General features: G+C 41.9%; 12 non-coding genes across 12 annotated transcripts; all 12 read right to left on the reverse strand.

Annotated features, from left to right (window-relative positions):
* Window positions 1-990: 990 nt before the first annotated feature.
* Window positions 991-1,063, reverse strand: trnad-guc (transfer RNA aspartic acid (anticodon GUC)). Its single transcript has one exon. It is a non-coding gene; the product is annotated as a tRNA-Asp (tRNA).
* Window positions 1,064-1,524: 461 nt separating this feature from the next.
* On the reverse strand, window positions 1,525-1,597 carry trnad-guc (transfer RNA aspartic acid (anticodon GUC)). Its single transcript has one exon. It is a non-coding gene; the product is annotated as a tRNA-Asp (tRNA).
* Window positions 1,598-4,359: 2,762 nt separating this feature from the next.
* trnad-guc (transfer RNA aspartic acid (anticodon GUC)) lies at window positions 4,360-4,432 on the reverse strand. The gene has a single exon. It is a non-coding gene; the product is annotated as a tRNA-Asp (tRNA).
* A 1,693-nt stretch (window positions 4,433-6,125) lies between these two features.
* On the reverse strand, window positions 6,126-6,198 carry trnad-guc (transfer RNA aspartic acid (anticodon GUC)). Its single transcript has one exon. It is a non-coding gene; the product is annotated as a tRNA-Asp (tRNA).
* Window positions 6,199-8,251: 2,053 nt separating this feature from the next.
* Window positions 8,252-8,324, reverse strand: trnad-guc (transfer RNA aspartic acid (anticodon GUC)). The gene has a single exon. It is a non-coding gene; the product is annotated as a tRNA-Asp (tRNA).
* Window positions 8,325-9,856: 1,532 nt separating this feature from the next.
* On the reverse strand, window positions 9,857-9,929 carry trnad-guc (transfer RNA aspartic acid (anticodon GUC)). The gene has a single exon. It is a non-coding gene; the product is annotated as a tRNA-Asp (tRNA).
* A 2,066-nt stretch (window positions 9,930-11,995) lies between these two features.
* trnad-guc (transfer RNA aspartic acid (anticodon GUC)) lies at window positions 11,996-12,068 on the reverse strand. Its single transcript has one exon. It is a non-coding gene; the product is annotated as a tRNA-Asp (tRNA).
* A 461-nt stretch (window positions 12,069-12,529) lies between these two features.
* On the reverse strand, window positions 12,530-12,602 carry trnad-guc (transfer RNA aspartic acid (anticodon GUC)). The gene has a single exon. It is a non-coding gene; the product is annotated as a tRNA-Asp (tRNA).
* Window positions 12,603-14,830: 2,228 nt separating this feature from the next.
* trnad-guc (transfer RNA aspartic acid (anticodon GUC)) lies at window positions 14,831-14,903 on the reverse strand. The gene has a single exon. It is a non-coding gene; the product is annotated as a tRNA-Asp (tRNA).
* Window positions 14,904-15,364: 461 nt separating this feature from the next.
* On the reverse strand, window positions 15,365-15,437 carry trnad-guc (transfer RNA aspartic acid (anticodon GUC)). Its single transcript has one exon. It is a non-coding gene; the product is annotated as a tRNA-Asp (tRNA).
* An 8,420-nt stretch (window positions 15,438-23,857) lies between these two features.
* Window positions 23,858-23,930, reverse strand: trnad-guc (transfer RNA aspartic acid (anticodon GUC)). Its single transcript has one exon. It is a non-coding gene; the product is annotated as a tRNA-Asp (tRNA).
* Window positions 23,931-26,690: 2,760 nt separating this feature from the next.
* trnad-guc (transfer RNA aspartic acid (anticodon GUC)) lies at window positions 26,691-26,763 on the reverse strand. Its single transcript has one exon. It is a non-coding gene; the product is annotated as a tRNA-Asp (tRNA).
* Window positions 26,764-27,542: the final 779 nt, after the last annotated feature.

The raw sequence follows: 27,542 nt of genomic DNA on the forward strand, positions 1-27,542 counted from the left end.
CACTTTACTGGACATACCACAAATTATATTAGCAATCACCAACCACAGAGAGTGCATGATGGACGTGTATACCAATAGCACTATGGACCAGTAGTGACCAAGGTTTGGACGTGGCGTATCACTGGTGAAGTGAAAACTCATCTAAATAAGGACATGACCTAAAGGTATGACCAAAAATCAAACCAAGACATAGATTAGTCATTTAACCACTAACCTGGTAAACAACTGCTTTAAAAACACGTCCTGGAAAGAATCACTTTCTTGAAAGTTTTGCAACTGCAGTTACTGGCATTAGTATCCAGGATTAACCTTGAACCACACTCTGGAACCAAAGAACTTCAACAGTACAATGTCTCTCAGCTGTGACTGCTAATAGTGCTTAATATGAGGTGATATTTCAGGGATTTTAACTCAAATCTGGAAAGGAAGTGTTAACGAGGAAGAAAAAAAGCAATCTCCCCGTCAGGGAATCGGACCCCAGTCTTCCGCGTGACAGGCGGAGGTACTGATCCACTATACTAACGAGGACTGATACACTTTAATGGACATACCACCAAATAGACTAGCAATCACCAACCACAGAGATGGCACGATGGGCGCGTATACCAATAGCACTATGGACCAGGAGTGACCAAGGTTTGGACGTGGCGTATCACTGGTGAAGTGAATACTCATCTAAATTTGGACATGACCTAAAGGTATGACCAAAACTCAAACCAAGACATAGATTAGTCATTTAACCACTAACCTGGTAAACAACTGCTTTAAAAACACGTCCTGGAAAGAATCACTTTCTTGAAAGTTTTACAACTGTGGCTACTGGCATTAGTATCCAGGATTAACCTTGAACCACACTCTGGAACCAAAGAACTTCAACAGTACAATGTCTCTCAGCTGTGACTGCTAATGGTTCTTAGTATGAGGTGTTATTTCAGGGATTTGAACTCAAATCTGGAAAGGAAGTGTTAACGAGGAAGAAAAAAAAGCAATCTCCCCGTCGGGGAATCGAACCCCGGTCTTCCGCGTGACAGGCGGAGATACTGATCCACTATACTAACGAGGACTGATACACTTTAATGGACATACCACCAAATAGACTAGCAATCACCAACCACAGAGATGGCACGATGGGCGCGTATACCAATAGCACTATGGACCAGGAGTGACCAAGGTTTGGACGTGGCGTATCACTGGTGAAGTGAATACTCATCTAAATTTGGACATGACCTAAAGGTATGACCAAAACTCAAACCAAGACATAGATTAGTCATTTAACCACTAACCTGGTAAACAACTGCTTTAAAAACACGTCCTGGAAAGAATCACTTTCTTGAAAGTTTTACAACTGTGGCTACTGGCATTAGTATCCAGGATTAACCTTGAACCACACTCCGGAACCAAAGAACTTCAACAATATAATGTCTCTCAGCTGTGACTGCTAATAGTGCTTAATATGAGGTGATATTTCAGGGATTTGAACTCAAATCTGGAAAGAAAGTGTTAACAAGGAAGAAAAAAAGCATTCTCCCCGTCGGGGAATCGAACCCCGGTCTTCCGCGTGACAGGCGGAGATACTGATCCACTATACTAACGAGGACTGATACATTTGACTCTACATACCACAAAAGAGATTAGCAATAACCAACCACAGAGATGACACAATGGACGCGTATACCAACAGCACTATGGACCAGGAGTGACCAAGGTTTGGACGTGGTGTATCACTGGTGAAGTGAAAACTCATCTAAATTAAGACATGACCTAAAGGTTTGCGAAATAAATCAATCCGAGACCTAGCTCAGCCAGGTGATGGACGTGTTTTGGCACAGGTAGACCAATAGCACTATGGACCAGGAGGGACCAAGGTTTGGATGTGGTGTATCACTGGTGAAGTGAAAACTCATCTAAATTAGGACATGATCTAAAGGTATGACCAAAACTCAAACCAAGACATAGAATAGTCATTTAACCACTAACATGGTAAACAACTGCTTTAAAAACACGTCCTGGAAAAAATCACTTCCTTGAAAGTTTTTCAACTGCAGCTACTGGCATTAGTATCCAGGATTAACCATGAACCACACTCTGGAACCAAAGAACTTCAACAGTACAATGTCTCTCAGCTGTGACTGCTAATGCTGCTTAGTATGAGGTGTTATTTCAGAAATTTTAACTCAAATCTGGAAAGGAAGTGTTAACGAGGAAGAAAAAAATCAATCTCCCCGTCAGGGGATCGAACCCCGGTCTTCCGCGTGACATGCGGAGATACTGATCCACCATACTAACGAGGACTGATACACTTTGCTGGACATTCCACCAAATAGATTAGCAATCACCAATCACAGAGATGGCACGATGGGCGCGTATACCAATAGCACTATGGACCAGGAGTGACCAAGGTTTGGACGTGGCGTATCACTGGTGAAGTGAAAACTCATCTAAATTAGGACATGACCTAAAGGTATGACCAAAATACAAACCAAGACATAGATTTGTCATTTAACCACTAACCTGGTAAACAACTGCTTTAAAAAACACGTACTGGAAAGAATCACTTCCTTGAAAGTTTTTCAACTGCAGCTACTGGCATTAGTATCCAGGATTAACCATGAACCACACTCTGGAACCAAAGAACTTCAAAAGTACAATGCCTCTCAGCTGTGACTGCTAATGGTGATTAATTTGAGGTGACATTTCAGGGATTTGAACTCAAATCTGGAAAGGAAGAGTTAACGAGGAAGAAAAAAAGCAATCTCCCCGTCGGGGAATCGAACCCCGGTCTTCCACGTGACAGGCGGAAAGATACTGATCCACTATACTAACGAGAACTGATACACTTTGCTGGACATACCACCAATTAGAATAGCAATCACCAACCACAGAGATGGCACGATGGGCGCGTATACCATTAGCACTATGGACCAGGAGTGACCAAGGTTTGGACGTGGCGTATCACTGGTGAAGTGAAAACTCATCTAAATTAGGACATGACCTGAAGGTATGACCAAAAATCAAACCAAGACATAGATTAGTCATTCAACCACTAACCTGGTAAACAACTGCTTTAAAAACACGTCCTGGAATGAATCACTTTCGTGAAAGTTTTACAACTGCAGCTACTGGCATTAGTATCCAGGATTAACCTTGAACCACACTCTGGAACCAAAGAACTTCAACAATATAATGTCTCTCAGCTGCGACTGCTAATAGTGCTTAATATGAGTTGATATTTCAGGGATTTTAACTCAAATCTGGAAAGGAAGTGTTAACAAGGAAGAAAAAAAAGCAATCTCCCCATCAGGGAATCGAACCCCAGTCTTCCGCGTGACAGGCGGAGATACTGATCCACTATACTAACGAGGACTGATACATTTGACTCTACATACCACAAAATAGATTAGCAATAACCAACCACAGAGATGACACAATGGACGCGTATACCAACAGCACTATGGACCAGTAGTGACCAAGGTTTGGACGTGGCGTATCACTGGTGAAGTGAAAACTCATCTAAATAAGGACATGACCTAAACGTTTGACCAAAAATCAAACCAAGACATAGATTAGTCATTTAACCACTAACCTGGTAAACAACTGCTTTAAAAACACGTCCTGGAAAGAATCACTTTCTTGAAAGTTTTGCAACTGCAGTTACTGGCATTAGTATCCAGGATTAACCATGAACCACACTCTGGAACCAAAGAACTTCAACAATATAATGTCTCTCAGCTGTGACTGCTAATGGTGCTTAATATGAGGTGATATTTCAGGGATTTGAACTCAAATCTGGAAAGGAAGTGTTAACGAGGAAGAAAAAAAAGCAATCTCCCCGTCGGGGAATCGAACCCCGGTCTTCCGTGTGACAGGCGGAGATACTGATCCACTATACTAACGAGGACTGATACACTTTGCTGGACATACCACCAAAGAGACTAGCAATCGCCAACCACAGAGATGGCACGATGGGCGCGTATACCAATAGCACTATGGACCAGGAGTGACCAAGGTTTGGATGTGGCGTATCACTGGTTAAGTGAAAACTCATCTAAATTTGGACATGACCTAAAGGTATGACCAAAACTCAAACCGAGACATAGAATAGTCATTTAACCACTAACCTGGTAAACAACTGCTTTAAAAACACGTCCTGGAAAGAATCACTTTCTTGAAAGTTTTACAACTGCAGCTACTGGCATTAGTATCCAGGATTAACCTTGAACCACACTCCGGAACCAAAGAACTTCAACAATATAATGTCTCTCAGCTGTGACTGCTAATAGTGCTTAATATGAGGTGATATTTCAGGGATTTGAACTCAAATCTGGAAAGAAAGTGTTAACAAGGAAGAAAAAAAGCATTCTCCCCGTCGGGGAATCGAACCCCGGTCTTCCGCGTGACAGGCGGAGATACTGATCCACTATACTAACGAGGACTGATACATTTGACTCTACATACCACAAAAGAGATTAGCAATAACCAACCACAGAGATGACACAATGGACGCGTATACCAACAGCACTATGGACCAGGAGTGACCAAGGTTTGGACGTGGTGTATCACTGGTGAAGTGAAAACTCATCTAAATTAAGACATGACCTAAAGGTTTGCGAAATAAATCAATCCGAGACCTAGCTCAGCCAGGTGATGGACGTGTTTTGGCACAGGTAGACCAATAGCACTATGGACCAGGAGGGACCAAGGTTTGGATGTGGTGTATCACTGGTGAAGTGAAAACTCATCTAAATTAGGACATGATCTAAAGGTATGACCAAAACTCAAACCAAGACATAGAATAGTCATTTAACCACTAACATGGTAAACAACTGCTTTAAAAACACGTCCTGGAAAAAATCACTTCCTTGAAAGTTTTTCAACTGCAGCTACTGGCATTAGTATCCAGGATTAACCATGAACCACACTCTGGAACCAAAGAACTTCAACAGTACAATGTCTCTCAGCTGTGACTGCTAATGCTGCTTAGTATGAGGTGTTATTTCAGAAATTTTAACTCAAATCTGGAAAGGAAGTGTTAACGAGGAAGAAAAAAAGCAATCTCCCCGTCAGGGGATCGAACCCCGGTCTTCCGCGTGACATGCGGAGATACTGATCCACCATACTAACGAGGACTGATACACTTTGCTGGACATTCCACCAAATAGATTAGCAATCACCAATCACAGAGATGGCACGATGGGCGCGTATACCAATAGCACTATGGACCAGGAGTGACCAAGGTTTGGACGTGGCGTATCACTGGTGAAGTGAAAACTCATCTAAATTAGGACATGACCTAAAGGTATGACCAAAATACAAACCAAGACATAGATTTGTCATTTAACCACTAACCTGGTAAACAACTGCTTTAAAAAACACGTACTGGAAAGAATCACTTCCTTGAAAGTTTTTCAACTGCAGCTACTGGCATTAGTATCCAGGATTAACCATGAACCACACTCTGGAACCAAAGAACTTCAAAAGTACAATGCCTCTCAGCTGTGACTGCTAATGGTGATTAATTTGAGGTGACATTTCAGGGATTTGAACTCAAATCTGGAAAGGAAGAGTTAACGAGGAAGAAAAAAAGCAATCTCCCCGTCGGGGAATCGAACCCCGGTCTTCCACGTGACAGGCGGAAATATACTGATCCACTATACTAACGAGAACTGATACACTTTGCTGGACATACCACAAAATAGATTAGCAATCACCAACCACAGAGATGGCACGATGGACGTGTATACCAATAGCACTAAGGACCAGTAGTGACCAAGGTTTGGACGTGGCGTATCACTGGTGAAGTGAAAACTCATCTAAATAAGGACATGACCTAAAGGTATGACCAAAAATCAAACCAAGACATAGATTAGTCACTTAACCACTAACCTGGTAAACAACTGCTTTTAAAAACACGTACTGGAAAGAATCACTTCCTTGAAAATTTTGCAATTGCAGCTACTGGCATTAGTATCCAGGATTAACCATGAACCACACTCTGGAACCAAAGAACTTCAACACTATAATGTCTCTCAGCTGTGACTGCTAATGGTGCTTAATATGAGGTGATATTTCAGGGATTTGAACTAAAATCTGGAAAGGAAGTGTTAACGAGGAAGAAAAAAAGCAATCTCCCCGTCGGGGAATCGAACCCCGGTCTTCCGCGTGACAGGCGGAGATACTGATCCATTATACTAACGAGGACTGATACATTTTACTGGACATACCACAAATTATATTAGCAATCACCAACCACAGAGATGGCATGACGGACGTGTATACCAATAGCACTATGGACCAGTAGTGACCAAGGTTTGGACGTGGCGCATCACTGGTGAAGTGAAAACTCATCTAAATAAGGACATGACCTAAAGGTATGACCAAAAATCAAACCAAGACATAGATTAGTCATTTAACCACTAACCTGGTAAACAACTGCTTTAAACACACGTCCTGGAAAGAATCACTTTCTTCAAAGTTTTACGACTGCAGCTACTGGCATTAGTATCCAGGATTAACCTTGAACCACACTCTGGAACCAAAGAACTTCAACAGTACAATGTCTCTCAGCTGTGATTCCTAATGGTGCTTAATATGAGGTGATATTTCAGGGATTTGAACTCAAATCTGGAAAGGAAGAGTTAACGAGGAAGAAAAAAAGCAATCTCCCCGTCGGGGAATCGAACCCCGGTCTTCCGCGTGACAGGCAGAGATACTGATCCACTATACTAACACACTTTACCGGACATACCACAAAATAGACTAGCAATCACCAACCACAGAGATGGCACGATGGGCGCGTATACCATTAGCACTATGGACCAGGAGTGACCAAGGTTTGGACGTGGCGTCTCACTGGTTAAGTGAAAACTCATCTAAATTTGGACATGACCTAAAGGTATGACCAAAACTCAAACCGAGACATAGAATAGTCATTTAACCACTAACCTGGTAAACAACTGCTTTAAAAACACGTCCTGGAAAGAATCACTTTCTTGAAAGTTTTACAACTGCAGCTACTGGCATTAGTATCCAGGATTAACCTTGAACCACACTCTGGAACCAAAGAACTTCAACAGTACAATGTCTCTCAGCTGTGACTGCTAATGGTGCTTAATATGAGGTGATATTTCAGGAATTTGAACTCGAATCTGGAAAGGAAGTGTTAACGAGAAAGAAAAGAAGCATTCTCCCTGTTCGGGTATCGAACGCCGGTCTTCCGCGTGACAGGTGGAGATATTGATCCACTATACTGACGAGGACTGATACACTTTGCTGGACATACCACAAAAGAGATTAGCAATAACCACCCACAGAGCTGACACGATGGACGCGTATATCAACAGCACTATGGACAAGGAGTGACCAAGGTTTGGACGTGGTGTATCACTGGTGAAGTGAAAACTCATCTAAATTAGGACATGACCTAAAGGTATGACCAAAACTCAAACCAAGACATATATTAGTCATTTAACCACTAATCTGGTAAACAACTGCTTTAAAAACACGTCCTGGAAAGAATCACTTTCTTGAAAGTTTTGCAACTGCAGCTACTGGCAATAGTATCCAGGATTAACCATGAACCACACTCTGGAACCAAAGAACTTCAACAATATAATGTGTCTCAGCTGTGACTGCTAATGGTGCTTAATATGAGGTGATATTTCAGGGATTTGAACTCGATCTGGAAAGGAAGTGTTAACGAGGAAGAAAAAAAGCAATCTCCCCGCCGGGGAATCGAACCCCGGTCTTCCGCATGACAGACAAAGATACTGCTCCACTATACTAATGAGGACTGATACACTTTGCTGGACATACCACCAAATAGATTAGCAATCACCAACCACAGAGATGGCACGATGGACGTGTATACCAATAGCACTAGGGACCAGTAGTGACCAAGGTTTGGACGTGGCGTATCACTGGTGAAGTGAAAACTCATCTAAATAAGGACATGATCTAAAGGTATGACCAAAAATCAAACCAAGACATAGATTAGTCATTTATCCACTAACCTGGTAAACAACTGCTTTAAAAAACACTTAATGGAAAGAATCACTTCCTTGAAAATTTTGCAATTGCAGCTACTGGCATTAGTATCCAGGATTAACCATGAACCACACTCTGGAACCAAAGAACTTCAACAGTACAATGTCTCTCAGCTGTGACTGCTAATGGTGCTCAGTATGAGGTGTTATTTCAGGGATTTGAACTCAAATCTGGAAAGGAAGTGTTAACGAGGAAGAAAAAAAGCAATCTCCCCGTCGGGGAATCGAACCCCGGTCTTCCGCGTGACAGGCGGAGATACTGATCCACTATACTAACGAGGACTGATACACTTTACTGGACATACCACAAAATAGACTAGCAATCACCAACCACAGAGATGGCACGATGGACGCGTACACCAATAGCACTATGGACCAGCAGTGACCAAGGTTTGGACGTGGCGTATCACTGGTGAAGTGAAAACTCATCTCAATTAGGACATGACCATAAAGGTATGACCAAAACTCAAATCAAGACATAGAATAGTCATTTAACTACTAACCTGGTAAACAACTGCTTTAAAAACACATCCTGGAAAGAATCACTTTCTTGAAAGTTTTACAACTGCAGCTACTGGCATTAGTATCCAGGATTAACCTTGAACCACACTCTGGAACCAAAGAACTTCAACAATATAATGTCTCTCAGCTATGATTGCTAATAGTGCTTAATATGAGGTGATATTTCAGGGATTTGAACTCAAATCTGGAAAGGAAGTGTTAACAAGGAAGAAAAAAAAAAATCTCCCCGTCGGGGAATCGAACCCCGGTCTCCCGCATGACGGGCGGAGATAATAATCCACTATACTAACGAGGACTGAAACATTTTACTGGACATACCACAAATTAGATTAGCAATCACCAACCACAGAGATGGCACGATGGACGTGTATACCAATAGCACTAAGGACCAGTAGTGACCAAGGTTTGGACGTGGCGTATCACTGGTGAAGTGAAAACTCATCTAAATTAGGACATGACCTAAAGGTATGACCAAAAATCAAACCAAGACATAGATTAGTCATTTATCCACTAACCTGGTAAACAACTGCTTTAAAAAACACGTACTGGAAAGAATCACTTCCTTGAAAATTTTGCAATTGCAGCTACTGGCATTAGTATCCAGGATTAATCATGAACCACACTCTGGAACCAAAGAACTTCAACAGTACAATGTCTCTCAGCTGTGACTGCTAATGGTGCTCAGTATGAGGTGTTATTTCAGGGATTTGAACTCAAATCTGGAAAGGAAGTGTTAACGAGGAAGAAAAAAAGAAATCTCCCCGTCGGGGAGTCGAACCCCAGTCTTCCGCGCGACAGGCGGAGATACTGATCCACTATACTAACGAGGACTGATACACTTTACTGGACATACCACAAAATAGACTAGCAATCACCAACCACAGAGATGGCACGATGGGCGCGTATACCATTAGCACTATGGACCAGGAGTGACCAAGGTTTGGACGTGGCGTATCACTGGTGAAGTGAAAACTCATCTAAATTAGGACATGACCTAAAGGTATGACCAAAAATCAAACCAAGACATAGATTAGTCAATTAACCACTAACCTGGTAAACAACTGCTTTAAAAAACACGTACTGGAAAGAATCACTTCCTTGAAAGTTTTTCAACTGCAGCTACTGGCATTAGTATCCAGGATTATTCATGAACCACACTCTGGAACCAAAGAACTTCAACAGTACAATGTCTCTCAGCTGTGACTGCTAATGGTGCTCAGTATGAGGTGTTATTTCAGGGATTTGAACTCAAATCTAGAAAGGAAGTGTTAACGAGGAAGAAAAAAAGAAATCTCCCCGTCGGGGAGTCGAACCCCGGTCTTCCGCGTGACAGGCGGAGATACTGATCCACTATACTAACGAGGACTGATACACTTTACTGGACATACCACAAAATAGACTAGCAATCACCAACCACAGAGATGGCACAATGGACGTGTATACCAATAGCACTAAGGACCAGTAGTGACCAAGGTTTGGACGTGACGTATCACTGGTGAAGTGAAAACTCATCTAAATAAGGACATGATCTAAAGGTATGACCAAAAATCAAACCAAGACATAGATTAGTCATTTGTCCACTAACCTGGTAAACAACTGCTTTAAAAAACACGTACTGGAAAGAATCACTTCCTTGAAAATTTTGCAATTGCAGCTACTGGCATTAGTATCCAGGATTAACCATGAACCACACTCTAGAACCAAAGAACTTCAACAGTACAATGTCTCTCAGCTGTGACTGCTAATGGTGCTTAATATGAGGTCATATTTCAGGGATTTTAACTCAAATCTGGAAAGGAAGTGTTAACAAGGAAGAAAAAAATCAATCTCCCCGTCGGGGAATCGAACCCCGGTCTACCGCGTGACAGGGGGAGATACTAATCCACTACACTAACGAGGACTGATACACTTTGCTGGACATACCACAAATTAGATTAGCAGTCACCAACCACAGAGATGGCACGATGGACGCGTATACCAATAGCACTATGGACCAGGAGTGACCAAGGTTTGGACGTGGCGTATCACTGGTGAAGTGAAAACCCATCTAAATTAGGACATGACCATAAAGGTATGACCAAAACTCAAACCAAGACATAGAATAGTCATTTAACCACTAACCTGGTAAACAACTGCTTTAAAAACACGTCCTGGAAAGAATCACTTTCTTGAAAGTTTTGCAACTGCAGTTACTGGCATTAGTATCCAGGATTAACCATGAACCACACTCTGGAACCAAAGAACTTCAACACTATAATGTCTCTCAGCTGTGACTGCTAATGGTGCTTAATATGAGGTGATATTTCAGGGATTTGAACTAAAATCTGGAAAGGAAGTGTTAACGAGGAAGAAAAAAAGCAATCTCCCCGTCGGGGAATCGAACCCTGGACTTCCGCGTGACAGGCGGAGATACTGATCCACTATACTAACGAGGACTGATACACTTTACTGGACATACCACAAATTATATTAGCAATCACCAACCACAGAGAGTGCATGATGGACGTGTATACCAATAGCACTATGGACCAGTAGTGACCAAGGTTTGGACGTGGCGTATCACTGGTGAAGTGAAAACTCATCTAAATAAGGACATGACCTAAAGGTATGACCAAAAATCAAACCAAGACATAGATTAGTCATTTAACCACTAACCTGGTAAACAACTGCTTTAAAAACACGTCCTGGAAAGAATCACTTTCTTGAAAGTTTTGCAACTGCAGTTACTGGCATTAGTATCCAGGATTAACCTTGAACCACACTCTGGAACCAAAGAACTTCAACAGTACAATGTCTCTCAGCTGTGACTGCTAATAGTGCTTAATATGAGGTGATATTTCAGGGATTTTAACTCAAATCTGGAAAGGAAGTGTTAACGAGGAAGAAAAAAAGCAATCTCCCCGTCAGGGAATCGGACCCCAGTCTTCCGCGTGACAGGCGGAGGTACTGATCCACTATACTAACGAGGACTGATACACTTTAGTGGACATACCACCAAATAGACTAGCAATCACCAACCACAGAGATGGCACGATGGGCGCGTATACCAATAGCACTATGGACCAGGAGTGACCAAGGTTTGGACGTGGCGTATCACTGGTGAAGTGAATACTCATCTAAATTTGGACATGACCTAAAGGTATGACCAAAACTCAAACCAAGACATAGATTAGTCATTTAACCACTAACCTGGTAAACAACTGCTTTAAAAACACGTCCTGGAAAGAATCACTTTCTTGAAAGTTTTACAACTGTGGCTACTGGCATTAGTATCCAGGATTAACCTTGAACCACACTCTGGAACCAAAGAACTTCAACAGTACAATGTCTCTCAGCTGTGACTGCTAATGGTTCTTAGTATGAGGTGTTATTTCAGGGATTTGAACTCAAATCTGGAAAGGAAGTGTTAACGAGGAAGAAAAAAAAGCAATCTCCCCGTCGGGGAATCGAACCCCGGTCTTCCGCGTGACAGGCGGAGATACTGATCCACTATACTAACGAGGACTGATACACTTTGCTGGACATACCACCAAAGAGACTAGCAATCGCCAACCACAGAGATGGCACGATGGGCGCGTATACCAATAGCACTATGGACCAGGAGTGACCAAGGTTTGGATGTGGCGTATCACTGGTTAAGTGAAAACTCATCTAAATTTGGACATGACCTAAAGGTATGACCAAAACTCAAACCGAGACATAGAATAGTCATTTAACCACTAACCTGGTAAACAACTGCTTTAAAAACACGTCCTGGAAAGAATCACTTTCTTGAAAGTTTTACAACTGCAGCTACTGGCATTAGTATCCAGGATTAACCTTGAACCACACTCCGGAACCAAAGAACTTCAACAATATAATGTCTCTCAGCTGTGACTGCTAATAGTGCTTAATATGAGGTGATATTTCAGGGATTTGAACTCAAATCTGGAAAGAAAGTGTTAACAAGGAAGAAAAAAAGCATTCTCCCCGTCAGGGAATCGAACCCCGGTCTTCCGCGTGACAGGCGGAGATACTGATCCACTATACTAACGAGGACTGATACATTTGACTCTACATACCACAAAAGAGATTAGCAATAACCAACCACAGAGATGACACAATGGACGCGTATACCAACAGCACTATGGACCAGGAGTGACCAAGGTTTGGACGTGGTGTATCACTGGTGAAGTGAAAACTCATCTAAATTAAGACATGACCTAAAGGTTTGCGAAATAAATCAATCCGAGACCTAGCTCAGCCAGGTGATGGACGTGTTTTGGCACAGGTAGACCAATAGCACTATGGACCAGGAGGGACCAAGGTTTGGATGTGGTGTATCACTGGTGAAGTGAAAACTCATCTAAATTAGGACATGATCTAAAGGTATGACCAAAACTCAAACCAAGACATAGAATAGTCATTTAACCACTAACATGGTAAACAACTGCTTTAAAAACACGTCCTGGAAAAAATCACTTCCTTGAAAGTTTTTCAACTGCAGCTACTGGCATTAGTATCCAGGATTAACCATGAACCACACTCTGGAACCAAAGAACTTCAACAGTACAATGTCTCTCAGCTGTGACTGCTAATGCTGCTTAGTATGAGGTGTTATTTCAGAAATTTTAACTCAAATCTGGAAAGGAAGTGTTAACGAGGAAGAAAAAAAGCAATCTCCCCGTCAGGGGATCGAACCCCGGTCTTCCGCGTGACATGCGGAGATACTGATCCACCATACTAACGAGGACTGATACACTTTGCTGGACATTCCACCAAATAGATTAGCAATCACCAATCACAGAGATGGCACGATGGGCGCGTATACCAATAGCACTATGGACCAGGAGTGACCAAGGTTTGGACGTGGCGTATCACTGGTGAAGTGAAAACTCATCTAAATTAGGACATGACCTAAAGGTATGACCAAAATACAAACCAAGACATAGATTTGTCATTTAACCACTAACCTGGTAAACAACTGCTTTAAAAAACACGTACTGGAAAGAATCACTTCCTTGAAAGTTTTTCAACTGCAGCTACTGGCATTAGTATCCAGGATTAACCATGAACCACACTCTGGAACCAAAGAACTTCAAAAGTACAATGCCTCTCAGCTGTGACTGCTAATGGTGATTAATTTGAGGTGACATTTCAGGGATTTGAACTCAAATCTGGAAAGGAAGAGTTAACGAGGAAGAAAAAAAGCAATCTCCCCGTCGGGGAATCGAACCCCGGTCTTCCACGTGACAGGCGGAAAGATACTGATCCACTATACTAACGAGAACTGATACACTTTGCTGGACATACCACCAATTAGAATAGCAATCACCAACCACAGAGATGGCACGATGGGCGCGTATACCATTAGCACTATGGACCAGGAGTGACCAAGGTTTGGACGTGGCGTATCACTGGTGAAGTGAAAACTCATCTAAATTAGGACATGACCTGAAGGTATGACCAAAAATCAAACCAAGACATAGATTAGTCATTCAACCACTAACCTGGTAAACAACTGCTTTAAAAACACGTCCTGGAATGAATCACTTTCGTGAAAGTTTTACAACTGCAGCTACTGGCATTAGTATCCAGGATTAACCTTGAACCACACTCTGGAACCAAAGAACTTCAACAATATAATGTCTCTCAGCTGCGACTGCTAATAGTGCTTAATATGAGTTGATATTTCAGGGATTTTAACTCAAATCTGGAAAGGAAGTGTTAACAAGGAAGAAAAAAAAGCAATCTCCCCATCAGGGAATCGAATCCCAGTCTTCCGCGTGACAGGCGGAGATACTGATCCACTATACTAACGAGGACTGATACATTTGACTCTACATACCACAAAATAGATTAGCAATAACCAACCACAGAGATGACACAATGGACGCGTATACCAACAGCACTATGGACCAGTAGTGACCAAGGTTTGGACGTGGCGTATCACTGGTGAAGTGAAAACTCATCTAAATAAGGACATGACCTAAACGTTTGACCAAAAATCAAACCAAGACATAGATTAGTCATTTAACCACTAACCTGGTAAACAACTGCTTTAAAAACACGTCCTGGAAAGAATCACTTTCTTGAAAGTTTTGCAACTGCAGTTACTGGCATTAGTATCCAGGATTAACCATGAACCACACTCTGGAACCAAAGAACTTCAACAATATAATGTCTCTCAGCTGTGACTGCTAATGGTGCTTAATATGAGGTGATATTTCAGGGATTTGAACTCAAATCTGGAAAGGAAGTGTTAACGAGGAAGAAAAAAAAGCAATCTCCCCGTCGGGGAATCGAACCCCGGTCTTCCGCGTGACAGGCAGAGATACTGATCCACTATACTAACGAGGACTGATACACTTTGCTGGACATACCACCAAAGAGACTAGCAATCGCCAACCACAGAGATGGCACGATGGGCGCGTATACCAATAGCACTATGGACCAGGAGTGACCAAGGTTTGGATGTGGCGTATCACTGGTTAAGTGAAAACTCATCTAAATTTGGACATGACCTAAAGGTATGACCAAAACTCAAACCGAGACATAGAATAGTCATTTAACCACTAACCTGGTAAACAACTGCTTTAAAAACACGTCCTGGAAAGAATCACTTTCTTGAAAGTTTTACAACTGCAGCTACTGGCATTAGTATCCAGGATTAACCTTGAACCACACTCCGGAACCAAAGAACTTCAACAATATAATGTCTCTCAGCTGTGACTGCTAATAGTGCTTAATATGAGGTGATATTTCAGGGATTTGAACTCAAATCTGGAAAGAAAGTGTTAACAAGGAAGAAAAAAAGCATTCTCCCCGTCGGGGAATCGAACCCCGGTCTTCCGCGTGACAGGCGGAGATACTGATCCACTATACTAACGAGGACTGATACATTTGACTCTACATACCACAAAAGAGATTAGCAATAACCAACCACAGAGATGACACAATGGTCGTGTATACCAACAGCACTATGGACCAGGAGTGACCAAGGTTTGGACGTGGTGTATCACTGGTGAAGTGAAAACTCATCTAAATTAAGACATGACCTAAAGGTTTGCGAAATAAATCAATCCGAGACCTAGCTCAGCCAGGTGATGGACGTGTTTTGGCACAGGTAGACCAATAGCACTATGGACCAGGAGGGACCAAGGTTTGGATGTGGTGTATCACTGGTGAAGTGAAAACTCATCTAAATTAGGACATGATCTAAAGGTATGACCAAAACTCAAACCAAGACATAGAATAGTCATTTAACCACTAACATGGTAAACAACTGCTTTAAAAACACGTCCTGGAAAAAATCACTTCCTTGAAAGTTTTTCAACTGCAGCTACTGGCATTAGTATCCAGGATTAACCATGAACCACACTCTGGAACCAAAGAACTTCAACAGTACAATGTCTCTCAGCTGTGACTGCTAATGGTGCTTAGTATGAGGTGTTATTTCAGAAATTTTAACTCAAATCTGGAAAGGAAGTGTTAACGAGGAAGAAAAAAAGCAATCTCCCCGTCAGGGGATCGAACCCCGGTCTTCCGCGTGACATGCGGAGATACTGATCCACCATACTAACGAGGACTGATACACTTTGCTGGACATTCCACCAAATAGATTAGCAATCACCAATCACAGAGATGGCACGATGGGCGCGTATACCAATAGCACTATAGACCAGGAGTGACCAAGGTTTGGACGTGGCGTATCACTGGTGAAGTGAAAACTCATCTAAATTAGGACATGACCTAAAGGTATGACCAAAATACAAACCAAGACATAGATTTGTCATTTAACCACTAACCTGGTAAACAACTGCTTTAAAAAACACGTACTGGAAAGAATCACTTCCTTGAAAGTTTTTCAACTGCAGCTACTGGCATTAGTATCCAGGATTAACCATGAACCACACTCTGGAACCAAAGAACTTCAAAAGTACAATGCCTCTCAGCTGTGACTGCTAATGGTGATTAATTTGAGGTGACATTTCAGGGATTTGAACTCAAATCTGGAAAGGAAGAGTTAACGAGGAAGAAAAAAAGCAATCTCCCCGTCGGGGAATCGAACCCCGGTCTTCCACGTGACAGGCGGAAAGATACTGATCCACTATACTAACGAGAACTGATACACTTTGCTGGACATACCACCAATTAGAATAGCAATCACCAACCACAGAGATGGCACGATGGGCGCGTATACCATTAGCACTATGGACCAGGAGTGACCAAGGTTTGGACGTGGCGTATCACTGGTGAAGTGAAAACTCATCTAAATTAGGACATGACCTGAAGGTATGACCAAAAATCAAACCAAGACATAGATTAGTCATTCAACCACTAACCTGGTAAACAACTGCTTTAAAAACACGTACTGGAAAGAATCACTTCCTTGAAAGTTTTTCAACTGCAGCTACTGGCATTAGTATCCAGGATTAACCATGAACCACGCTCTGGAACCAAAGAACTTCAACAGTACAATGTCTCTCAGCTGTGACTGCTAATGGTGCTTAATATGAGTTGATATTTCAGGGATTTTAACTCAAATCTGGAAAGGAAGTGTTAACAAGGAAGAAAAAAAAGCAATCTCCCCATCAGGGAATCGAACCCCAGTCTTCCGCGTGACAGGCGGAGATACTGATCCACTATACTAACGAGGACTGATACATTTGACTCTACATACCACAAAATAGATTAGCAATAACCAACCACAGAGATGACACAATGGACGCGTATACCAACAGCACTATGGACCAGTAGTGACCAAGGTTTGGACGTGGCGTATCACTGGTGAAGTGAAAACTCATCTAAATAAGGACATGACCTAAACGTTTGACCAAAAATCAAACCAAGACATAGATTAGTCATTTAACCACTAACCTGGTAAACAACTGCTTTAAAAACACGTCCTGGAAAGAATCACTTTCTTGAAAGTTTTGCAACTGCAGTTACTGGCATTAGTATCCAGGATTAACCATGAACCACACTCTGGAACCAAAGAACTTCAACAATATAATGTCTCTCAGCTGTGACTGCTAATGGTGCTTAATATGAGGTGATATTTCAAGGATTTGAACTCGAATCTGGAAAGGAAGTGTTAACAAGGAAGAAAAAAAACAATCTCCCTGTCGGGGAATCGAACCCCGGTCTCCCGCGTGACAGGCAGAGATACTGATCCACTATACTAACGAGGACTGATACATCTTGCTGGACATACCACAAATTAGATTAGCAATCACCAACCACAGAGATGGCACGATGGACGTGTATACCAATAGCACTAAGGACCAGTAGTGACCAAGGTTTGGACATGGCGTATCACTGGTGAAGTGAAAACTCATCTAAATAAGGACATGATCTAAAGGTATGACCAAAAATCAAACCAAGACATAGATTAGTCATTTATCCACTAACCTGGTAAACAACTGCTTTAAAAAACATGTACTGGAAAGAATCACTTCCTTGAAAGTTTTTCAACTGCAGCTACTGGCATTAGTATCCAGGATTAACCATGAACCACGCTCTGGAACCAAAGAACTTCAACAGTACAATGTCTCTCAGCTGTGACTGCTAATGGTGCTTAATATGAGGTGATATTTCAGGGATTTGAACTCAAATCTGGAAAGGAAGTATTAACGAGGAAGAAAAAAAGCAATCTCCACGTCGGGGAATCAAAAACTCGGTCTTCCGCGTGACAGGCGGCGATACTGATCCACTATACTAACGAGGACTGATACATTTGACTCTACATACCACAAAATAGATTAGCAATAACCAACCACAGAGATGACACAATGGACGCGTATACCAACAGCACTATGGACCAGGAGTGACCAAGGTTTGGACGTGGTGTATCACTGGTGAAGTGAAAACTCATCTAAATTAAGACATGACCTAAAGGTTTGCGAAATAAATCAATCCGAGACCTAGCTCAGCCAGGTGATGGATGTGGTTTGGCACAGGTAGACCAATAGCACTATGGACCAGGAGGGACCAAGGTTTGGATGTGGTGTATCACTGGTGAAGTGAAAACTCATCTAAATTAGGACATGACCTAAAGGTATGACCAAAACTCAAACCAAGACATAGAATAGTCATTTAACCACTAACCTGGTAAACAACTGCTTTAAAAACACGTCCTGGAAAGAATCACTTTCTTGAAAGTTTTACAACTGCAGCTACTGGCATTAGTATCCAGGATTAACCTTGAACCACACTCTGGAACCAAAGAACTTCAACGATATAATGTCTATCAGCTGTGACTGCTAATAGTGCTTAATATGAGGTTTTATTTCAGGGATTTGAACTCAAATCTGGAAAGAAAGTGTTAACAAGGAAGAAAAAAAAGCAATCTCCCCGTCGGGGAATCGAACCCCGGTCTTCCGCGTGACAGGCGGAGATACTGATCCACTATACTATCGAGGACTGATTCTTAGCTGGACATACCACAAAATAGATTAGCAATCACCAACCACAGATATGGCACGATGGACGTGTATACCAATAGCACGAAGGACCAGTAGTGACCAAGGTTTGTACGTGGCGTATCACTGGTGAAGTGAAAACTCATGTAAATAAGGACATGACCTAAACGTATGACCAAAAATCAAACCAAGACATAGATTAGTCATTTAACCACTAACCTGGTAAACAACTTCTTTAAAAACACGTCCTGGAAAGAATCACTTTCTTGAAAGTTTTGCAACTGCAGTTACTGGCATTAGTATCCAGGATTAACCATGAACCACACTCTGGAACCAAAGACTTCAACAACATAATGTCTCTCAGCTGTGACTGCTAATGGTGCTTAATATGAGGTGATATTTCAGGGATTTGAACTCAAATCTGGAAAGGAAGTGTTAACGAGGAAGAAAAAAAGCAATCTCCCCGTCAGGGAATCGACCCCCGGTCTTCCGCGTGACAGGCGGAGATACTGATCCACTATACTAACGAGGACTGATACACTTTGCTGGACATACCACAAAATAGATTAGCAAACACCAACCACAGATATGGCACGATGGACGTGTATACCAATAGCACTAAGGACCAGTAGTGACCAAGGTTTGGACGTGGTGTACCACTGGTGAAGTGAAAACTCATGTAAATAAGGACATGACCTAAACGTATGACCAAAAATCAAACCAAGACATAGATTAGTCATTTAACCACTAACCTGGTAAACAACTTCTTTAAAAACACGTCCTGGAAAGAATCACTTTCTTGAAAGTTTTGCAACTGCAGTTACTGGCATTAGTATCCAGGATTAACCATGAACCACACTCTGGAACCAAAGAACTTCAACAATATAATGTCTCTCAGCTGCGACTGCTAATAGTGCTTAATATGAGTTGATATTTCAGGGATTTTAACTCAAATCTGGAAAGGAAGTGTTAACAAGGAAGAAAAAAAAGCAATCTCCCCATCAGGGAATCGAACCCCAGTCTTCCGCGTGACAGGCGGAGATACTGATCCACTATACTAACGAGGACTGATACATTTGACTCTACATACCACAAAATAGATTAGCAATAACCAACCACAGAGATGACACAATGGACGCGTATACCAACAGCACTATGGACCAGTAGTGACCAAGGTTTGGACGTGGCGTATCACTGGTGAAGTGAAAACTCATCTAAATAAGGACATGACCTAAACGTTTGACCAAAAATCAAACCAAGACATAGATTAGTCATTTAACCACTAACCTGGTAAACAACTGCTTTAAAAACACGTCCTGGAAAGAATCACTTTCTTGAAAGTTTTGCAACTGCAGTTACTGGCATTAGTATCCAGGATTAACCATGAACCACACTCTGGAACCAAAGAACTTCAACACTATAATGTCTCTCAGCTGTGACTGCTAATGGTGCTTAATATGAGGTGATATTTCAGGGATTTGAACTAAAATCTGGAAAGGAAGTGTTAACGAGGAAGAAAAAAAGCAATCTCCCCGTCGGGGAATCGAACCCTGGACTTCCGCGTGACAGGCGGAGATACTGATCCACTATACTAACGAGGACTGATACACTTTACTGGACATACCACAAATTATATTAGCAATCACCAACCACAGAGAGTGCATGATGGACGTGTATACCAATAGCACTATGGACCAGTAGTGACCAAGGTTTGGACGTGGCGTATCACTGGTGAAGTGAAAACTCATCTAAATAAGGACATGACCTAAAGGTATGACCAAAAATCAAACCAAGACATAGATTAGTCATTTAACCACTAACCTGGTAAACAACTGCTTTAAAAACACGTCCTGGAAAGAATCACTTTCTTGAAAGTTTTGCAACTGCAGTTACTGGCATTAGTATCCAGGATTAACCTTGAACCACACTCTGGAACCAAAGAACTTCAACAGTACAATGTCTCTCAGCTGTGACTGCTAATAGTGCTTAATATGAGGTGATATTTCAGGGATTTTAACTCAAATCTGGAAAGGAAGTGTTAACGAGGAAGAAAAAAAGCAATCTCCCCGTCAGGGAATCGGACCCCAGTCTTCCGCGTGACAGGCGGAGGTACTGATCCACTATACTAACGAGGACTGATACACTTTAATGGACATACCACCAAATAGACTAGCAATCACCAACCACAGAGATGGCACGATGGGCGCGTATACCAATAGCACTATGGACCAGGAGTGACCAAGGTTTGGACGTGGCGTATCACTGGTGAAGTGAATACTCATCTAAATTTGGACATGACCTAAAGGTATGACCAAAACTCAAACCAAGACATAGATTAGTCATTTAACCACTAACCTGGTAAACAACTGCTTTAAAAACACGTCCTGGAAAGAATCACTTTCTTGAAAGTTTTACAACTGCAGCTACTGGCATTAGTATCCAGGATTAACCTTGAACCACACTCCGGAACCAAAGAACTTCAACAATATAATGTCTCTCAGCTGTGACTGCTAATAGTGCTTAATATGAGGTGATATTTCAGGGATTTGAACTCAAATCTGGAAAGAAAGTGTTAACAAGGAAGAAAAAAAGCATTCTCCCCGTCGGGGAATCGAACCCCAGTCTTCCGCGTGACAGGCGGAGATACTGATCCACTATACTAACGAGGACTGATACATTTGACTCTACATACCACAAAATAGATTAGCAATAACCAACCACAGAGATGACACAATGGACGCGTATACCAACAGCACTATGGACCAGGAGTGACCAAGGTTTGGACGTGGTGTATCACTGGTGAAGTGAAAACTCATCTAAATTAAGACATGACCTAAAGGTTTGCGAAATAAATCAATCCGAGACCTAGCTCAGCCAGGTGATGGACGTGGTTTGGCACAGGTAGACCAATAGCACTATGGACCAGGAGGGACCAAGGTTTGGATGTGGTGTATCACTGGTGAAGTGAAAACTCATCTAAATTAGGACATGACCTAAAGGTATGACCAAAACTCAAACCAAGACATAGAATAGTCATTTAACCACTAACCTGGTAAACAACTGCTTTAAAAACACGTCCTGGAAAGAATCACTTTCTTGAAAGTTTTACAACTGCAGCTACTGGCATTAGTATCCAGGATTAACCTTGAACCACACTCTGGAACCAAAGAACTTCAACGATATAATGTCTATCAGCTGTGACTGCTAATAGTGCTTAATATGAGGTTTTATTTCAGGGATTTGAACTCAAATCTGGAAAGAAAGTGTTAACAAGGAAGAAAAAAAAGCAATCTCCCCGTCGGGGAATCGAACCCCGGTCTTCCGCGTGACAGGCGGAGATACTGATCCACTATACTATCGAGGACTGATTCTTAGCTGGACATACCACGAAATAGATTAGCAATCACCAACCACAGATATGGCACGATGGACGTGTATACCAATAGCACGAAGGACCAGTAGTGACCAAGGTTTGTACGTGGCGTATCACTGGTGAAGTGAAAACTCATGTAAATAAGGACATGACCTAAACGTATGACCAAAAATCAAACCAAGACATAGATTAGTCATTTAACCACTAACCTGGTAAACAACTTCTTTAAAAACACGTCCTGGAAAGAATCACTTTCTTGAAAGTTTTGCAACTGCAGTTACTGGCATTAGTATCCAGGATTAACCATGAACCACACTCTGGAACCAAAGAACTTCAACAACATAATGTCTCTCAGCTGTGACTGCTAATGGTGCTTAATATGAGGTGATATTTCAGGGATTTGAACTCAAATCTGGAAAGGAAGTGTTAACGAGGAAGAAAAAAAGCAATCTCCCCGTCAGGGAATCGACCCCCGGTCTTCCGCGTGACAGGCGGAGATACTGATCCACTATACTAACGAGGACTGATACACTTTGCTGGACATACCACAAAATAGATTAGCAATCACCAACCACAGATATGGCACGATGGACGTGTATACCAATAGCACTAAGGACCAGTAGTGACCAAGGTTTGGACGTGGCGTACCACTGGTGAAGTGAAAACTCATGTAAATAAGGACATGACCTAAACGTATGACCAAAAATCAAACCAAGACATAGATTAGTCATTTAACCACTAACCTGGTAAACAACTTCTTTAAAAACACGTCCTGGAAAGAATCACTTTCTTGAAAGTTTTGCAACTGCAGTTACTGGCATTAGTATCCAGGATTAACCATGAACCACACTCTGGAACCAAAGAACTTCAACAATATAATGTCTCTCAGCTGCGACTGCTAATAGTGCTTAATATGAGTTTATATTTCAGGGATTTTAACTCAAATCTGGAAAGGAAGTGTTAACAAGGAAGAAAAAAAAGCAATCTCCCCATCAGGGAATCGAACCCCAGTCTTCCGCGTGACAGGCGGAGATACTGATCCACTATACTAACGAGGACTGATACACTTTGCTGGACATACCACCAAAGAGACTAGCAATCGCCAACCAGAGATGGCACGATGGGCGCGTATACCAACAGCACTATGGACCAGTAGTGACCAAGGTTTGGACGTGGCGTATCACTGGTGAAGTGAAAACTCATCTAAATAAGGACATGACCTAAACGTTTGACCAAAAATCAAACCAAGACATAGATTAGTCATTTAACCACTAACCTGGTAAACAACTGCTTTAAAAACACGTCCTGGAAAGAATCACTTTCTTGAAAGTTTTGCAACTGCAGTTACTGGCATTAGTATCCAGGATTAACCATGAACCACACTCTGGAACCAAAGAACTTCAACAATATAATGTCTCTCAGCTGTGACTGCTAATGGTGCTTAATATGAGGTGATATTTCAGGGATTTGAACTAAAATCTGGAAAGGAAGTGTTAACGAGGAAGAAAAAAAGCAACCTCCCCGTCAGGGAATCGAACCCCGGTCTTCCGCGTGACAGGCGGAGATACTGATCCACTATACTAACGAGGACTGATACACTTTGCTGGACATACCACCAATTAGAATAGCAATCACCAACCACAGAGATGGCACGATGGGCGCGTATACCATTAGCACGATGGACCAGGAGTGACCAAGGTTTGGACGTGGCGTATCACTGGTGAAGTGAAAACTCATCTAAATTAGGACATGACCTAAAGGTATGACCAAAAATCAAACCAAGACATAGATTAGTCATTTAACCACTAACCTGGTAAACAACTGCTTTAAAAAACACGTACTGGAAAGAATCACTTCCTTGAAAGTTTTTCAACTGCAGCTACTGGCATTAGTATCCAGTATTAACCATGAACCACACTCTGGAACCAAAGAACTTCAACAATATAATGTCTCTCAGCTGTGACTGCTAATGGTGCTTAATATGAGGTGATATTTCAAGGATTTGAACTCGAATCTGGAAAGGAAGTGTTAACAAGGAAGAAAAAAAACAATCTCCCTGTCGGGGAATCGAACCCCGGTCTCCCGCATGACAGGCAGAGATACTGATCCACTATACTAACGAGGACTGATACACCTTGCTGGACATACCACAAATTAGATTAGCAATCACCAACCACAGAGATGGCACGATGGACGTGTATACCAATAGCACTAAGGACCAGTAGTGACCAAGGTTTGGACATGGCGTATCACTGGTGAAGTGAAAACTCATCTAAATAAGGACATGATCTAAAGGTATGACCAAAAATCAAACCAAGACATAGATTAGTCATTTATCCACTAACCTGGTAAACAACTGCTTTAAAAAACACGTACTGGAAAGAATCAGTTCCTTGAAATTTTTTCAACTGCAGCTACTGGCATTAGTATCCAGGATTAACCATGAACCACGCTCTGGAACCAAAGAACTTCAACAGTACAATGTCTCTCAGCTGTGACTGGTAATGGTGCTTAATATGAGGTGATATTTCAGGGATTTGAACTCAAATCTGGAAAGGAAGTATTAACGAGGAAGAAAAAAAGCAATCTCCACGTCGGGGAATCAAAACCTCGGTCTTCCGCGTGACAGGCGGCGATACTGATCCACTATACTAACGAGGACTGATACATTTGACTCTACATACCACAAAATAGATTAGCAATAACCAACCACAGAGATGACACAATGGACGCGTATACCAACAGCACTATGGACCAGGAGTGACCAAGGTTTGGACGTGGTGTATCACTGGTGAAGTGAAAACTCATCTAAATTAAGACATGACCTAAAGGTTTGCGAAATAAATCAATCCGAGACCTAGCTCAGCCAGGTGATGGACGTGGTTTGGCACAGGTAGACCAATAGCACTATGGACCAGGAGGGACCAAGGTTTGGATGTGGTGTATCACTGGTGAAGTGAAAACTCATCTAAATTAGGACATGACCTAAAGGTATGACCAAAACTCAAACCAAGACATAGAATAGTCATTTAACCACTAACCTGGTAAACAACTGCTTTAAAAACACGTCCTGGAAAGAATCACTTTCTTGAAAGTTTTACAACTGCAGCTACTGGCATTAGTATCCAGGATTAACCTTGAACCACACTCTGGAACCAAAGAACTTCAACGATATAATGTCTATCAGCTGTGACTGCTAATAGTGCTTAATATGAGGTTTTATATCAGGGATTTGAACTCAAATCTGGAAAGAAAGTGTTAACAAGGAAGAAAAAAAAGCAATCTCCCCGTCGGGGAATCGAACCCCGGTCTTCCGCGTGACAGGCGGAGATACTGATCCACTATACTATCGAGGACTGATTCTTAGCTGGACATACCACAAAATAGATTAGCAATCACCAACCACAGATATGGCACGATGGACGTGTATACCAATAGCACGAAGGACCAGTAGTGACCAAGGTTTGTACGTGGCGTATCACTGGTGAAGTGAAAACTCATGTAAATAAGGACATGACCTAAACGTATGACCAAAAATCAAACCAAGACATAGATTAGTCATTTAACCACTAACCTGGTAAACAACTTCTTTAAAAACACGTCCTGGAAAGAATCACTTTCTTGAAAGTTTTGCAACTGCAGTTACTGGCATTAGTATCCAGGATTAACCATGAACCACACTCTGGAACCAAAGAACTTCAACAACATAATGTCTCTCAGCTGTGACTGCTAATAGTGCTTAATATGAGTTGATATTTCAGGGATTTTAACTCAAATCTGGAAAGGAAGTGTTAACAAGGAAGAAAAAAAAGCAATCTCCCCATCAGGGAATCGAACCCCAGTCTTCCGCGTGACAGGCGGAGATACTGATCCACTATACTAACGAGGACTGATACATTTGACTCTACATACCACAGAATAGATTAGCAATAACCAACCACAGAGATGACACAATGGACGCGTATACCAACAGCACTATGGACCAGTAGTGACCAAGGTTTGGACGTGGCGTATCACTGGTGAAGTGAAAACTCATCTAAATAAGGACATGACCTAAACGTTTGACCAAAAATCAAACCAAGACATAAATTAGTCATTTAACCACTAACCTGGTAAACAACTGCTTTAAAAACACGTCCTGGAAAGAATCACTTTCTTGAAAGTTTTGCAACTGCAGTTACTGGCATTAGTATCCAGGATTAACCATGAACCACACTCTGGAACCAAAGAACTTCAACAATATAATGTCTCTCAGCTGTGACTGCTAATGGTGCTTAATATGAGGTGATATTTCAGGGATTTGAACTAAAATCTGGAAAGGAAGTGTTAACGAGGAAGAAAAAAAGCAACCTCCCCGTCAGGGAATCGAACCCCGGTCTTCCGCGTGACAGGCGGAGATACTGATCCACTATACTAACGAGGACTGATACACTTTGCTGGACATACCACCAATTAGAATAGCAATCACCAACCACAGAGATGGCACGATGGGCGCGTATACCATTAGCACGATGGACCAGGAGTGACCAAGGTTTGGACGTGGCGTATCACTGGTGAAGTGAAAACTCATCTAAATTAGGACATGACCTAAAGGTATGACCAAAAATCAAACCAAGACATAGATTAGTCATTTAACCACTAACCTGGTAAACAACTGCTTTAAAAAACACGTACTGGAAAGAATCACTTCCTTGAAAGTTTTTCAACTGCAGCTACTGGCATTAGTATCCAGTATTAACCATGAACCACACTCTGGAACCAAAGAACTTCAACAATATAATGTCTCTCAGCTGTGACTGCTAATGGTGCTTAATATGAGGTGATATTTCAAGGATTTGAACTCGAATCTGGAAAGGAAGTGTTAACAAGGAAGAAAAAAAACAATCTCCCTGTCGGGGAATCGAACCCCGGTCTCCCGCGTGACAGGCAGAGATACTGATCCACTATACTAACGAGGACTGATACATCTTGCTGGACATACCACAAATTAGATTAGCAATCACCAACCACAGAGATGGCACGATGGACGTGTATACCAATAGCACTAAGGACCAGTAGTGACCAAGGTTTGGACATGGCGTATCACTGGTGAAGTGAAAACTCATCTAAATAAGGACATGATCTAAAGGTATGACCAAAAATCAAACCAAGACATAGATTAGTCATTTATCCACTAACCTGGTAAACAACTGCTTTAAAAAA

Source organism: Urocampus carinirostris, chromosome 18 (assembly GCF_059441175.1).
Source record: "Urocampus carinirostris isolate Australia breed hairy pipefish chromosome 18, RoL_Ucar_1.0, whole genome shotgun sequence".
Lineage (NCBI taxonomy): Eukaryota > Metazoa > Chordata > Actinopteri > Syngnathiformes > Syngnathidae > Urocampus > Urocampus carinirostris.